Below are 15568 nucleotides of genomic sequence, written 5' to 3'. Positions count from 1 at the left end.
CCTTTTTACATTGTAGATATTTTATTTTTTTTCGGGCAAACTAAATTTCTTAGAGGGTTGCTTTTGAAATATTTTTTTACGCAATGCGGCAAGGATTAAGAATATATAGCCTTTTTAAATTTAAAAAAATTTCAAAATTCCCGCCTAAAGGAAAACTACAGTCTCTGGGGATGAGATAAGGAATATTAATCGTATCCATTTTCGCTTTTTTCCGTAAATCTAGATGATAAGCGGACTTATTTTTACATATTTTTGCACGTGAAGTGTCAAGGATTAAGAAAATATAACCATATTTCAGTTTTAAAAAAATTTCGAATTTCCCGCCTTTTTACATTGTAGATATTTTATTTTTTTTCGGGCAAACTAAATTTCTTAGAGGGTTGCTTTTGAAATATTTTTTACGCAATGCGGCAAGGATTAAGAATATATAGCCATTTTAAATTTAAAAAAAATTCAAAGTTCCCGCCTAAAGGGAAACTGCAGTCTCTGATGATGAGATAAGGCATATTAATCGTATCCACTTTCGCTTTTTTCCGTAAATCCAGATGACTAAGCGGACTTATTTTTACATATTTTTGCACGTGAAGTGGCAAGGATTAAGAAAATATAACCATATTTCAGTTTTAAAAAAATTTCGAATTTCCCGCCTTTTTACATTGCAGATATTTTATTTTTTTTCGGGCAAACTAAATTTCTTAGAGGGTTGCTTTTGAAATATTTTTTACGCAATGCGGCAAGGATTAAGAATATATAGCCATTTAAAATTTAAAAAAATTTCAAAGTTCCCGCTTAAAGGGAAACTGCAGTCTTTGGGGATGAGATAAATCATATTAATCGTATCCATTTTCGCTTCTTTCCTCAAATCTAGATGACTAAGCGGACTTATTTTTACATATTTTTGCACGTGAAGTGGCAAGGATTAAGAAAATATAACCATATTTCTGTTTTAAAAAAATTTCGAATTTCCCGCCATTTGACATTGTAGATATTTTATTTTTTTTCGGGCAAACTAAATATCTTAGAGGGTTGCTTTTGAAATATTTTTTTACGCAATGCGGCAAGGATTAAGAATATATAGCCATTTTAAATTTAGAAAAATTTCAAAATTCCCGCCTAAATGGAAACTGCAGTCTCTGGGGATGAGATAAGGCATATTAATCGTATCCATTTTCGGTTTTTTCCGTAAATCTAGAAGACTAAGCGGACTTATTTTTACATATTTTTGCCGTGAAGTGGCAAGGATTAAAAAAATATAACTATATTTCAGTTTTAAAGAAATTTCGAATTTCACGCCTTTTTACATTGTAGATATTTTATTTTTTTTCGGGCAAACTAAATTTCTTAGAGGGCTGCTTTTGAAATATTTTTTTACGCAATGCGGCAAGGATTAAGAATATATAGCCTTTTTAAATTTAAAAAAATTTCAAAATTCCCGCCTAAAGGGAAACTGCAGTCTCTGGGGATGAGATAAATCATATTAATCGTATCCATTTTCGCTTTTTTCCTCAAATCTAGATGACTAAGCGGACTTATTTTTACATATTTTTGCACGTGAAGTGGCAAGGATTAAGAAAATATAACCATATTTCAGTTTTAAAAAAATTTCGAATTTCCCGCCATTTGACATTGTAGATATTTTATTTTTTTTCGGGCAAACTAAATATCTTAGAGGGTTGCTTTTGAAATATTTTTTTACGCAATGCGGCAAGGATTAAGAATATATAGCCATTTTAAATTTAGAAAAATTTCAAAATTCCCGCCTAAATGGAAACTGCAGTCTCTGGGGATGAGATAAGGCATATTAATCGTATCCATTTTCGGTTTTTTCCGTAAATCTAGAAGACTAAGCGGACTTATTTTTACATATTTTTGCCGTGAAGTGGCAAGGATTAAAAAAATATAACTATATTTCAGTTTTAAAAAAATTTCGAATTTCACGCCTTTTTACATTGTAGATATTTTATTTTTTTTCGGGCAAACTAAATTTCTTAGAGGGTTGCTTTTGAAATATTTTTTTACGCAATGCGGCAAGGATTAAGAATATATAGCCTTTTTAAATTTAAAAAAATTTCAAAATTCCCGCCTAAAGGGAAACTGCAGTCTCTGGGGATGAGATGAGGCATATTAATCGTATCCATTTTCGCCTTTTTCCGTAAATCTAGATGACTAAGCGGACTTATTTTTACATATTTTTGCACGTGAAGTGGCAAGGATTAAGAAAATATAAGCATATTTCAGTTTTAAAAAAAATTCTAATTTCACGCCTTTTTACATTGTAGATATTTTATTTTTTTTTCGGGCAAACTAAATTTCTTAGAGTGTTGCTTTTGAAATATTTTTTTACGCAATGCGGCAAGGATTAAGAATATATAGCCGTTTTAAATTTAAAAAAATTTCAAAATTCCCGCCTAAAGGGAAACTGCAGTCTCTGGGGATGAGATAAGGAATATTAATCGTATCCATTTTCGCTTTTTTCCGTAAATCTAGATGACTAAGCGGACTTTTTTTTACATATTTTTGCACGTGAAGTGGCAAGGATTAAGAAAATATAACCATATTTCAGTTTTAAAAAAATTTCGAATTTCCCGCCATTTAAAATTGTAGATATTTTATTTTTTTTCGGGCAAACTAAATTTCTTAGAGGGTTGCTTTTGAAATATTTTTTTACGCAATGCGGCGTGGATTAAGAATATATAGCCATTTTAAATTAAAAAAAAAATTCAAAATTCCCGCCTAAAGGGAATGAGATAAGGCATATTAATCGTATCCATTTTCGCTTTTCGGTAAATCTAGATGACTAAGCGGACTTATTTTTACATATTTTTGCACGTGAAGTGGCAAGGATTAAGAAAATATAACTATATTTCAGTTTTAAAAAAATTTCTAATTTCACGCCTTTTTACATTGTAGATATTCTATTTTTTCCTCCTCTCTGTTTACATATGCAAAGGGAGAAAAAAAGACTAGATCAGGCATAGTTTTCTGAAGTGCTTCAGCAATGAATTACGATGTACAATTTTCCATGTATTGATATCTTCCCGCCTTTGCAAATAGAGCAGTCTTACGCTAGATTCAAGAATTTCTAATATAAATGATTCGCGATGATCAGTATTTACTTTTCCCTTCATTCAGTCAAACTCGACCTAGCTGGATTTATCTACCCTATATAATCCGTAGGCAGACTGTATTTCCAGAGTAAAGTGACGAACTTCGCCAAGTTGAAGACTTTTATCAGTCTCGCATGATTCGAATTATACGTAACTGAATCGATTATTTCAGAAAGGGGTAAATTTTACGAAAATTTCTATGGCTAATCTAGCCACTAATAGGATCATTACCTAACCTTAAATTAAGTTTAATTTCGTCACTGAAATTAATGTATATTTTTTAAAAATTTGTGCTTGTGCTCTTTCTTCAATAAATATCCTGAAAGACTAGTTTACAGTAATGAAAATGTAAATTTAGTGAAACAGATTTGTTTCAAACTGATTTATGATAGTAAAAATAATATAAAAAAGTAAAAATAATTAATGAAGTCCTGTGTTCATAAAAACATTATCTCAAGAAAATATACCATTTTCCTCTTTCTCTCCTCTTGCTTTAGCGAAATAATGAAGTCTGGTGTAAAAATTGATATTTGTTTTTTTTTTTTTTTTTTTTTTTTTTTTTGAACAATATGAAAATTGTATCTTTATACTCAATATTGGCAACGGTAGTTCAGCCGACAAGCGTTACTTAGCAATATTCTCTTGAAAACCGTCTGTACAATAGCTAGCCTGAAACCGTTCCTTTGATGTTCTATGGAATATTTAAGCATCATGAATTTTGAAAATTAGAAACATTTGTCGACCAGTAGAATCTTTTTTCTAAAATCTCAATTTGGGTGATAAGTCCTCTTAAAAAAAAAGAAGGGCATGTTTAAGCAGTTACAGTTTTCATTGTTTTCAACAGATTTTACGGTGAATCTTGATGTAATTTTAGGATTTCACTAATGAGAGATTGAATTTCACATGGTTATAATCTGTCATATCTGTTGAACATTCGTTTTACTGTCCCAAGTTACCCGTCGCAAAGGACAAACGAATGTCCTCTCAGAGGAAAGTCAACAACAATCTTGTTAAATCTCTTTAGTGTTTTTTCTAGAAAAAGTCTCCTGCAGTGTTGTTGTTATTTTGACCTGCGTATATCTCATTGAAAGCATGAAGTTTATTTCGAAGTTCCTAAAGTGATAATGATACCCCTGAGAAATTAACAAATTTCATTCCAATTTCCTGATTTCGAATCCCCTTCTACCCCCTCCCCCCTGGACTAACGAGCCTATCATTACTGAAATTATGCTAGATCGGAGAAAGTATTTGTTTTTACTTCATCACGTCAAAAAATCTGATTCTTCCTTAATCTTGCCATTGCATCTTACTATTTCTTCCTTCGCGTTTAGTGCAGAAAGGGCATAAGTCCGGAACTTAAAGCTCTTTCTGCACTAAACGTAAAATGTGACCCCTAAATAAAGTACTTTGCTGTACATGAACTAATTTCCCTGTTACACTAGTCGATGACTCTACACTCAAGCTTGTGAAAACCACAGCCAACTCAATTTTGAAAAAAAAAAAAAAGCGACTTATAAGCTTTCGGTAATAATCGATTCAATTGACTGAATGATTAAAAACTGATATTTTACTTACCTTTTACTTACCAGAGGATAAGAATTATCCTCAACCCTTATCCCAGAGCTTGAACAGTCGCGCTATTTTTATTATCATCATAAATAGAATTACATTTTTATGAAGTACACATTGCTGTCATACAATATCTATCGCGAGAGTCTTTTCAACAATTCCAATGATGTAATAGTACAGATGCCATTTCACACAAGGTTTAGGATTTCTCACTGAATCCCGAAGAGAAGTACCCACTTCATTCACTGTCAAACGGCATGGTGTTTTAACGTTCCTTCAGAAACATCGTTCCTTCAAAAACGAATAAACTCTCAGTTGCTTAAGTTTGACTCACACAAATTCCATTCCATGGCAATCAGAACTCTGTGCAGGTAATTTCAACCCGTTTTTACTGGAAAGTCAGAGCTGCTGTTGTGTATTATGGAGTTTTTCTTCTAAAAGATTCTCGTTCAACACAACAAATTAATAAAGTCAATCGATCTTCACATTACAGAATCTTGAAGGCTTCCATGTCAGACTTTTCTCTAAAAATAAAGAATAGACATCGGTTATGTAATACAATATTTAAAATAATCCGCATAAATATGCTTCATATGTGCCTTGATCTATATTTTAAAATGTTGGTTAGGTACTTTTTCGTTATGGATATATTACTTGGAGGCATTTTTAGTTTTCGGCAAGTTTAATTTATTTATCCTTTTCGCATATTGAAAATTTCTAAGTTGGCGTCCTTCAACAACTTCAAACCTCTAAGTTCTGGGATTACAATATATTTGTAGACATTGCTAATCGCTTTAAGCAATTTTTCTTCTGTCACCGAGGTACCTCTTTCTAAGTGGTCTTTCAAAAGGAGAAAAAGAAATAAATATGACAATGAAAAAAATAATAATTCATGAAAACTCGTATATTTTATTATAATTTCGAGGATTTTTTTTAATATAAAATTGATTAAAAATTTAAAACATAATCATACAGTTTCAAATACTTTTGCTGTTCCAAAAAAATGCAAAAATTAGTAAATAGCTAGTGGACAAGTTAGAGCATGTAGCGTGCTACAGTAGCTTACAGAAATGGTGGTATGAACCTTAACGAAATCTGCCGTCAATATTGAGTCTTGAAAGCAACTTTAAACAATCGCAGGGAAGATAAAAACCGGTTTGTTTTTACCTTAGTCACTTATTAAAAATTTAGAAGATCCCCTCCGAAATAGGAATTCCATTAGTAAATCATATTTTGAAACTAGAAAAGAAGTTTTTGAAATTACTTCCGAAAAGTTGGGGGAATTGGCCTTTCAAGAGGCTGAGAAAAATAACATGTTTCACAGATTTAATTAAGACAAAAAGTCTGTTAGTACTATAGTCTCTTGTAGTTTAGACTTAAGCTTCTGGTTTCAGTAATAAAATGGGTAAAAATGTTCACTGACATTTTAGGGAGCAAGTACAATCTTGCGCAATCTTTTAAAAAAATTTCAACAGTTCAAAAGAGGTTGATAATAGATTAGCTAAAAACAGTGTTGCACACAAGTTGGGAAAATATTAAGTGGTGAACGAAGTGTGATGACAACAGTTGTGTGCGTGCTGTTTTTTTTTTTTTTTTTTTCAATTGTTTTTTCCGAAAATAAAACGTATTAGAAAATAAATCTATTTTTCTATAACTTATTGCTACTTATATAGTATCTATTAATCACCTGTTATAAATATTTTTAAGTTACGCATTGATTTTTTAATTGGAGAATGTGGTCCATCGATGGAAACTCGACAGTCCATCCATTGGAACCGGTAGCCATGAATGAACCACATACTAAAATATTTATTTTTAATTTTCATTCTTTATTTTGTATATTTATCATGAAAGCGAATATTATTTTTACAAGAGTTCCTGTAATCAAAGTGAAATTTGAGTTGAATTTCCTTTCTAAAAAAAATCGAAATCTTATGTGGTTCATTGACGGCAACCTTCCCCTATGTTAAATCAAAACGTATGTAAGAAACAATAGGGAACAAGAGATTTAAATTTGAATAAAAATAAAATAAAAAACCTACTTCCGCCAATTAATTCTAATTTGAATTCCGAAACTTTGAATTCAAATTATGTTTTTCGCAATCACGAGTTGCGACAAGACCCTACTGATTAGAGTTGTTGCTTCTAGAAACGGCTCCCCCCCCCAAGCATGTCCCTCCTCCTGGGTGGTTACGTGTGTATAGTTGTGTGTGTAGGCTTACGTGTGTGCACGTAGGCGTGTGTATGTGTGTAAAGGCGTGCACGCGTACGGTAGTGTATATGAGCATGCGTGTGTAGGACATGGACGCCACCGCCCAGCAAAAGTGGATTCCGGTGGACAGTGCTCAGGACCAGCCGCGCCGCCGCCGGTGGACGGTGGTGCTGTTGCCCTGGTCCAAGCTGAAAAAGGAACCGTAACGTCAAGGACAGTCAAATAAAAGCAATCGTGATTGCTCAAAAATGATGTTAGGGTAAATCTTAATTTCTCTCAAAAAGAAATCTTTGAGTTAAAAATTTCCATTAATTACACTTAATTTGTCAGCTAGTCTCCCCCCCTCCTCGGCTTCGTCCTATTTCTTCTTTTCCAAGTTCGTGTGAAAATAAAAGAGTCCCTCCTATGAATCCCCCTCTCTGCCCTAAAACATTACGGAACATATCAAATTTCATTTCCAGAACTTCAATTTCGCAAAATTTCCATGGAAAGTCTCGTCGAACACCTTCGATTTCGATTCACAACTGACTACAACTGTATTTATGTCGAGGACTGCATACTAAGTGCCTTGCCTCCATTATTTTTTATACCGATAGATGGCAGCACCATCACCGGATCGAACAGTTAATGAGAATTTAGAACTAGTGCAGGAGCTAACAGCTACCTGGTGCTCTAAACTCTAGCACCCCCAGAGGTATCGTTTCACTTGGAGGACATTAAGACCACGAGCATATTTAACGTCGCCCAGTCCCCTTTAATGACGACGGTGGATCTTCAACCATCGAGGTTCGAACTCAGGACCCTCCGGCCCCGAAACCGACACTCTACCGGTCGAGCTACCACGGCCCGTCGAACACCTTACAACATCGCTTAAAACTGAGTTTGAAAATCGCTTAAAATTGTGTCTTTGGAGCTGCAAATTTCGTAAGATTGCTGTCTTTAATGTTACAAATTATGATCTTACAATCGTATTTTTATGACTTCATTTTCAGAATTTATTTGGGCAATTGCCCCCGAACCACCTTTTTCTAATATCATCAAAAATAAGTTTTTTAAACAGACACTTTAAAAAAAATTAAGGGGGATAGTCTCTGAACCCTTCGTTATCTTTCTTTCGGTGCTTAATTGCACAGGTTTATGTTGATGAGGACTACAATCTGCGTGCCTTGCCTCCCTTACGCATGATACATTTTTATTACACATATAAACAACACGTGAAAGAATTGACATCACAAGGAATGAAAAGTACAACCGGAGCGAGGGTGAGAGTCGAACCTCAAGTGTGCCAAGGTCAAGCAGCCACTCAGACCGCTCAGCCTCAGGTCCCTCCCCTCCTTATAATATCATAGAATATAATGCTTCAGTTTTTAGGTCATTAATTTTGAAAAAAAGTCCAGGGGAAAGCTCCAGAACCCCTTCCCGTAAAAATCTTCAAAGTTTGTCTACAATTGCGTTTTTGGAACTGAAATTTCGAAACATTGGAAGGGGGAGGGGGTATTGATTTCTTCGTATTTTTCAAGAAAAAAAGGAAGAAAAAAAAAACAATCGGGGGAGTCCCGGAGCTCCATCCCTTACCCTAATGTCAATAAATATGGTCTATAAACCGCTAGGCTTCAATTCCTACACTGTTAAAAATTCAGGAAGATTTTCTGGTAATTGTTACTGTAAACTGGCGGACTTAACGCATCGCTGATTTCTACGGTAATTTATACCGGAAAAATAAGCGATCCCAGCGCCAATTGGTTGCTGCGGCCTACCGAGGATACCGTAAAATTTGACGGTAACATTTGATTTTTACGGTAATAGTTACTGGCAACATGGATGCCAGTAACAATTACCGTAAATTTTCCGGAAATTTTTTAACAGTGTACAAATCTCCGCGGAGTCCCGTGTACCGTTCTTTCCCCACATTACCAAACATCGTCTAAAATTTCGTTTTTAAAACTACGAATTTAAAACAGGAGAGATTTGATGAGCAAATCAAATAAAAAAATTGAGATTTTTTCCTTCTGTGCCCACCCCCCTTAAAAATTATTTTCTTGCGCCAATGTTGTTAGTTGTGTTGTAGGATTGTACGTGTGTGCATATATTGTTACAAGTTTTTTTTTTTTAATATTTTAATTCAAAAAATGTCTTCCCCTTGTTTTACAGAACTTATTACTTATTTTAAATTACTGCACATGTAGTTTTAAGGAAAATGTGACAAGTTATTTTTTTTTTTTTCAAAATATTGATAAGTTTTTTCCTTCGTTTGCATAAAAATTCTGAAACAGGCAGATTCATACGCAGATGGGTACACTTGCATGTAAGTCGACGAACATTTTTTTTGCTAGTTTTTTAATTTATTTTTAGTTTTTTTAAATTTAGTTTATCGATTTTTATTTTATTTATTTTAAAGCGAATACTGAAATGCATTTTCATTTTTGATGAAATTAATTAAATTGTAATTTTTACATATTTCTCTGATCACAATATTTTTGCACTTTTGTAACTTGGTCTTGCTTAAAACTAAATTATTTTCACTCATTCAATATTTTTTGTTATTAAAATATCAAAAACAATTATTTAAAATATTGGATTAATTTTGGTGCTGCAGCGCCGGAAAGTGTACTGGACATAAACATGAGATTAATTTTCGTGATGTATTTCGTAGCTTTTCCCTATCTTATTAATAAAGTTTTATTTGTGAAAATCAGGGGGTTTAAGTGTACCACCCTGCCGGAAATCATGTACCATGGCCCAACAATTAATGGCGCTGGAGCTTACCAGGCCTTGTCAATTTTTGACTTTTCTGTGTTAAACCGGTGCAACTATTTCTAACCTTGAATATGGCCACACTAGATGCAAAAACTTCAAAACTTCATGTTTGCCCATTCTGACCGCAAGGAGGCGCCACAAGGTACGATTGCATCCACCAATCAACGACAAGTTTCAAAGCTTAATTAATAAATAAAACATAGAACAAACAGCAATGTTTCGCAAGATGCTCAGAAATATACCGAAACAACCAATTCAAAACGAATCAGTAATGTTATTTAGCTGATTATTTAATGCATAAATGGGGCATCTAAAGTTGGTTTGGCAATTTCTTTTAATTTTACATGCTCATTTATAGCTTGTGTTTCATTTGTTGGATTATTTTACGCTAAATGGAGAAAATTATTCAAAGGATTATTTTTTATTTTAATGGACTTTTTGATCTTGTTTATAGGCTTGCTTTGCTTACAAGTCTTTAAAAAGACAAAATAGTTTATGGTATCGCCAAATAAGTACTTCATATGTAACTTGAAATAGTCCCCGACAATAAATAAAATTGAAACTAATCTCCAGATTAAAAAATGCACCGCTACGTACCTATAACGGAAAATAACTTCGATAAGTCGCAGTTTTCCGTCGGTCTTTTTACATTCGAGTTTATTGCGAATTAACTGTATGTTTAAAAATATCTCAAAAATGGCAAGTAAAAAAAATTCATATCATTGTTTTGCTTTTGCAAGGACAACATGAATTTTGTGTAGCACTCTCCCCTGCTAGGATTTTACAAAATATCAGCAGTGTTGATATTTTTAAAATAATCTGTTCTCGATTATTTTTTTTTTAAATAGTTTCACAAATGCATGTGTCCACTTAGAGTTTCTTTCCTATTGCATGTATTTGTTAAATGCTAAAAATTATTTTTTAAAAATAATAATAATTTGAATTTTGGCTGCTTGTGATCGAGTTAGATTATTCACGATCATGAATTGCGATAGGATCCTACACGTTGGGTTTCTTGTTTCTAAAAATGGAATGAAATGGAAATGACCAAGAAATTTGCACCCGTCATAATTTGACTGTTGATTTTCTAGAATAGGTAATACGATGCATATCTATTAGAAAAAAATTATCTTGATGCGTAAATAAGAAAAATATTTTATGGCCGAATCCACCAGTGCACTTTATCATAACGATTATTTACTGCGTGAACAGTTTATTACAATTGAATAATATATTGCAGTAATAGCACCCGGGATGTTATAGGTAAGATGGGTTAGTAGGATTTTAATAAACAAGAAAAGATTTTTTTTCCTTCTTATTTTTCTTGCAGAAGGGAAAAAAACGGAGTTCAGAGCCCCAACGAAACATTCCAAAAGTTAAGTCAAAATTGGGAATTTTAAGTAATTTTTAGAATTGCTAGTAGAAAAGATGCTTGGAATTGCCTTCAATTTTTTTTCTTCAATATTAAACTTAGTTTTATGCATTCTTTGGTGACGTTATGGGGTCAGAACTTCAAGGAAGTTTTCCGAAACTTTAGTGTTAAAAAAGCAATTTTAGACTCTCTTTGGATCAATGAAGATATTCGGGAAGGTTCAGGGGAGCTGTCCGGAAAACTTTTCAACAAAATTGAAAAACACGTAAATGTAGGCTGTATCTTGTGGTGTAAGGATCTCCCTTGATTCCAACAAAAACTGGATTTTCCTCCCGAAATATTTTCAAACTTGAATTCAATTTTAGTCTATCTTTGAAGACGTTAAAGAGAATAGGGAACGTTCAGGAGTTCTCTGGAAATTTTTCGATGCCGAAGTTTTAAAAACGCAAAAGTTTCCAAATGTTTCCGAAAATGTTGAAAGTCAGATGGTTTTTACGTCTCTCCTTGAAACGTTTTGAAAATGGCGTCCTAAAAACACGATTTCAGTTGTTGTTTCGATGTACAACATTATGAGAGAGTTCGGAGATTCGTTTACCCCCTGAGATCTTTTTTAAAACTGTTGCTCATTTTAAGCTCTTCTACACTGAGGGAAAAAGGATTTGGGGTTTTCCCTCAGAAATTTCTAAAAACGAAATTTGGAGCCAACCGTGATGACGTTATGTGATTTCGTGAGCATTTGAGTTCCCTACCTTAGAATTTTTCTGAAGTTTAAGTTTCAAAAACCCGATTTTAAGCTGTTTGTGGAGACACTGGATGAGATGGGGATTTTAAAGCTTGAAGTTGATGTCCTAAATATACACTTTAGACTATCTTTAATCATTATACAGAAAGGATCAGGGATTGAATACCCTAAGGGATTTGTTGGTATTGAAATTATAAAAACTCAATAATAAGGATTAGGCTAAAAGATGAGATGTGAAGGGATGCGGTGGATGTTATCCCCTGCAAATGTGTCAAGATCAAATTTGGATGATTCTCATTTTCACTAATAGAGGTCGAAATGTGAAAGATTTTGCCCAGAGATCATTTTACTAATTAAAACCTATCCATAAAATGAATGACTGAATATGAAACTCATTGTAAAAAGGAATTAGTTGATATAATGCAGTATTACAAGCAATTATTATTCGAGTTGTGAATATTTTTTTTATAAAAGGAACATAAAATTCATTCTGTCTTAGTGAAAATTTTGTAGTCAATGACCAATCAAAGCAGTTTGTTTAAACAGATAATGCTATCCTGAAAATGAGCAAGAAATCGCCCACCATTTGAGATCTCTCTCCTTTTACACTTGTTTTCACTTTCCTTTAAAAAAAGATTTTTTGAGCAATCACGATTGTTTATTGCTTTTATTTGACTGTTTTGATGAGCTATTTTATTTTCCCGCCAACACTCTCTGTAGCATCACCGTCGACCGGCTCCTCACGATGCTGCTCCTATAGCGAAAACCCGTCTCCAGGTTGCGTTCATATCCTACACACACGCATATACATACACGCGCATACACACACCTACACGCATACACACATATACCTACACACATACACCTACACAAACACAACCACGCGCATACATACAGACACCTACGCATACACACACACAAACACACACAACTATCCACATATTCATGTATGCACACAGACACAAACACATATGCCTACACACACATACACACACACTCCTACATACACAAACTCGTGATTGCGAAAACCGTAATTTGAATTCAAGATGTCAAAATTCAAATTAATTTCGATTTTTTTTTTTTTAAATACGGTGGTTTCCTCGGAACATCCTTAAAATCAAATAGTAGCTTTATAGTTTAACGAAAGGTTATGAAATTTATTACTTCCTCCGTAATAGTTAAAATTAACAGAAAAAAAAAACACGTTCCTTGACTTGACACTACCACCTCTCTGTCTGTAGCTTCAGACGAAGGAAGAGTAAAACAAACAATAGTACTGAAATGTCCACAAGAAAAACACATGTTTCGTATTAAAGTAATTGTATTTCCATAGTCGCACGAAAACCTTACAATTCGAAGACTTTGTTCTTTCTTTTTTGTTTCCAGTAGTAGATCAAAAGCATGATTCCCTTATTGGGAAAACTCGTTAAATTTTTTCGCATTAAAAGTGTGAAATGGGGTGGTTTCTTTCAGTCAAAAGTACTACTTTTAGTCATTGAAATGGATAGAATGAGCAAAAAAATTAACATAAACCCAGAAAATACTTTCATTTTCCCAACAGTTTTTTAAAAAAATAATTAAAAAAATGTCCGATTTTTCAAACAAGGCGTGCTCTTGATGACGTCACAAATGATGCATTTTGGCGCATCTTTCTACCACATTTCCATGTTATGGTAATCAAGAAGCGAATTACCATTGCGCTCTACGCTTGCTATCAACCCCATCGTTGCCAACGCACGTGAGTAAAGATGCGAATTAAATATTTTGTTCTGTGAATGGCAACATTGAATGGCATTTCTTCATTTGTGATGTCACACGACAGAAGTGTAAACAATGAAAGCGCACCGATTAAAATAAGTTTTTAAAAATATTAAACTTAGTCAAATTCATCAAAAAATGGTCAGATCCCATGTTTTTAAGCATGTTCTTTCAGAAAAAAATACTTTTAAAATTTTGGAAACGACTCCATTGCCACCCCCCAAAAAGAGCCGCCCGGGGTGGACCGCCCCCTCCACCCGACCCTAGCTAGGCCACTGGGTGCAGTTTGATGTCTATCAAACATTCATATCCGCATGACGACGGACAGTAAAATAGTCAAAGAAGAAAATGGTTCGACTATCTACTTGTGATCTTGTAACATTTCACCTTGAGATGTCGGGGAGTAAGGCTCCAAAGACAACTCTTTAATTTGAAGGTGAAATTCTAGTTTTAAAATGGAAAATTTGAGAGTTTTACGTTTTTATTTATTTTTTTTTTTTACTTCCTTTTCACAAAAAAGAAAGTATTGTATTAGCGAAAAAATTTTCACTCAAAAATCGACCTTAATTTCCACTTTACTTACCTCCGAATGAATGTTGAGTTTCATTTTCGACTCGACCACACGTGCATAAGTGCCTAAGAGCGTATAGACACGCGAAATATCCATTTTGACGATTCCCGAGTTAATGACAACGAGTTTTCTTGTGACGTCTGTATGTGCGTATGTATCTCGCATAACTCAAGAACGGTAAGTCCTAGAAAGTTGAAACTTGGTTCGTAGACTCCTAGTGGGGTCTAGTTGTGCACCTCCCCTTTTGGTTGCATTCGGGTGTTTCTAAAGGGGTACTTTTCCCTTTTTTGGGGGGAAATCATTGTTAATTTCGATGTCAATTCAAGTGGTGTTACAATATTGCGGACACTTGGCGATATATCGCCAGTCTTTTGGTCGCCAAGTTTTGTCGCCTAATCGGCGACAAATTTGGTGATTTTTTTTTTTTAAATCTGTTTTAATTTGGCCACTGTTGGTGATATTTAGAGAGTAAACTATTGAATCACATTAAAATTGCCAGTAATGGGGAAATGACATTAAATTGGAGTAAAAGGAAGTCATATGATGCACACATCAGCTCTTTTTTTTTTTTTAACTTGACTGCGAAATCTTTACTAAGGTTTGGCGGACCCCCCGAAGGGGTCCGCGAACCATAGTTTGGGAAGTCTTTTGTTACGGTATTTGCTTTTTTGTTGACACATGTTTTGAACACAGCGCAAACATATATGTAGCTGAAATTGGTATAATAGAACCTATACAATCTTTCGTAACAGTTGCAGTACATCTATTACTTTATTTAATGCGCCAGAACACCAATAACGGCAAAGTGTTGAGTTTCAGTAGAAAGAATGAATGAATGAAGATGATTTCAATAAAAAGTTCCATATTTTAGTCGTTAGAATCGAAGGTCGTACAATGAAAATATGTGAGTTTCTAACCCCCCCCCCCCCCCCATTTTGATATTTTCCCCACTGGTCATTCGGAAAATATTGATAAGAAAGGTTTGAGTAAAGATTTTATTCACTTTTTTGAGTGACTAATTTGAAGTTAAAGAAATAATTTGCGGAACTCCTGAGTAATCTTAGTGTAACCCGGAGGTTCCATTTAACTCAATTTTAGAGACGGTGCACTATATTAATGTGAAAACAATTGGTAAAATGTTAATTCACCATTGCCGATGTTATAATCTACTTGACGACTTCTCACAGCAGCGGATTTTACAATCTAAAACGTTTGTGCAAGGCCACCATGTGGTGAATCAAATCTACACTAAACTCATCATAAAATGACTCATCAGAAAAATGAGATATTTGAATGACTCACCTTGTCTTTTAATGAATTTTTCAACCACTCCGGATCTCCATGCTTTCCGACTCCATGCAGCAGGAAAGACACGAAAACGTAGAAAGAAAAAGGATTTAATATCAGAAGTTATGCAACATAAAAATAATAGATTCCACTAAATTTATACAGTGTGAATTAAATTTATTCATGAGAATAT

This window comes from Uloborus diversus, chromosome 6, assembly GCF_026930045.1.
Source record: "Uloborus diversus isolate 005 chromosome 6, Udiv.v.3.1, whole genome shotgun sequence".
Classification (NCBI taxonomy): Eukaryota; Metazoa; Arthropoda; class Arachnida; order Araneae; family Uloboridae; genus Uloborus; species Uloborus diversus.
This window is presented reverse-complemented; position numbering follows the sequence as displayed.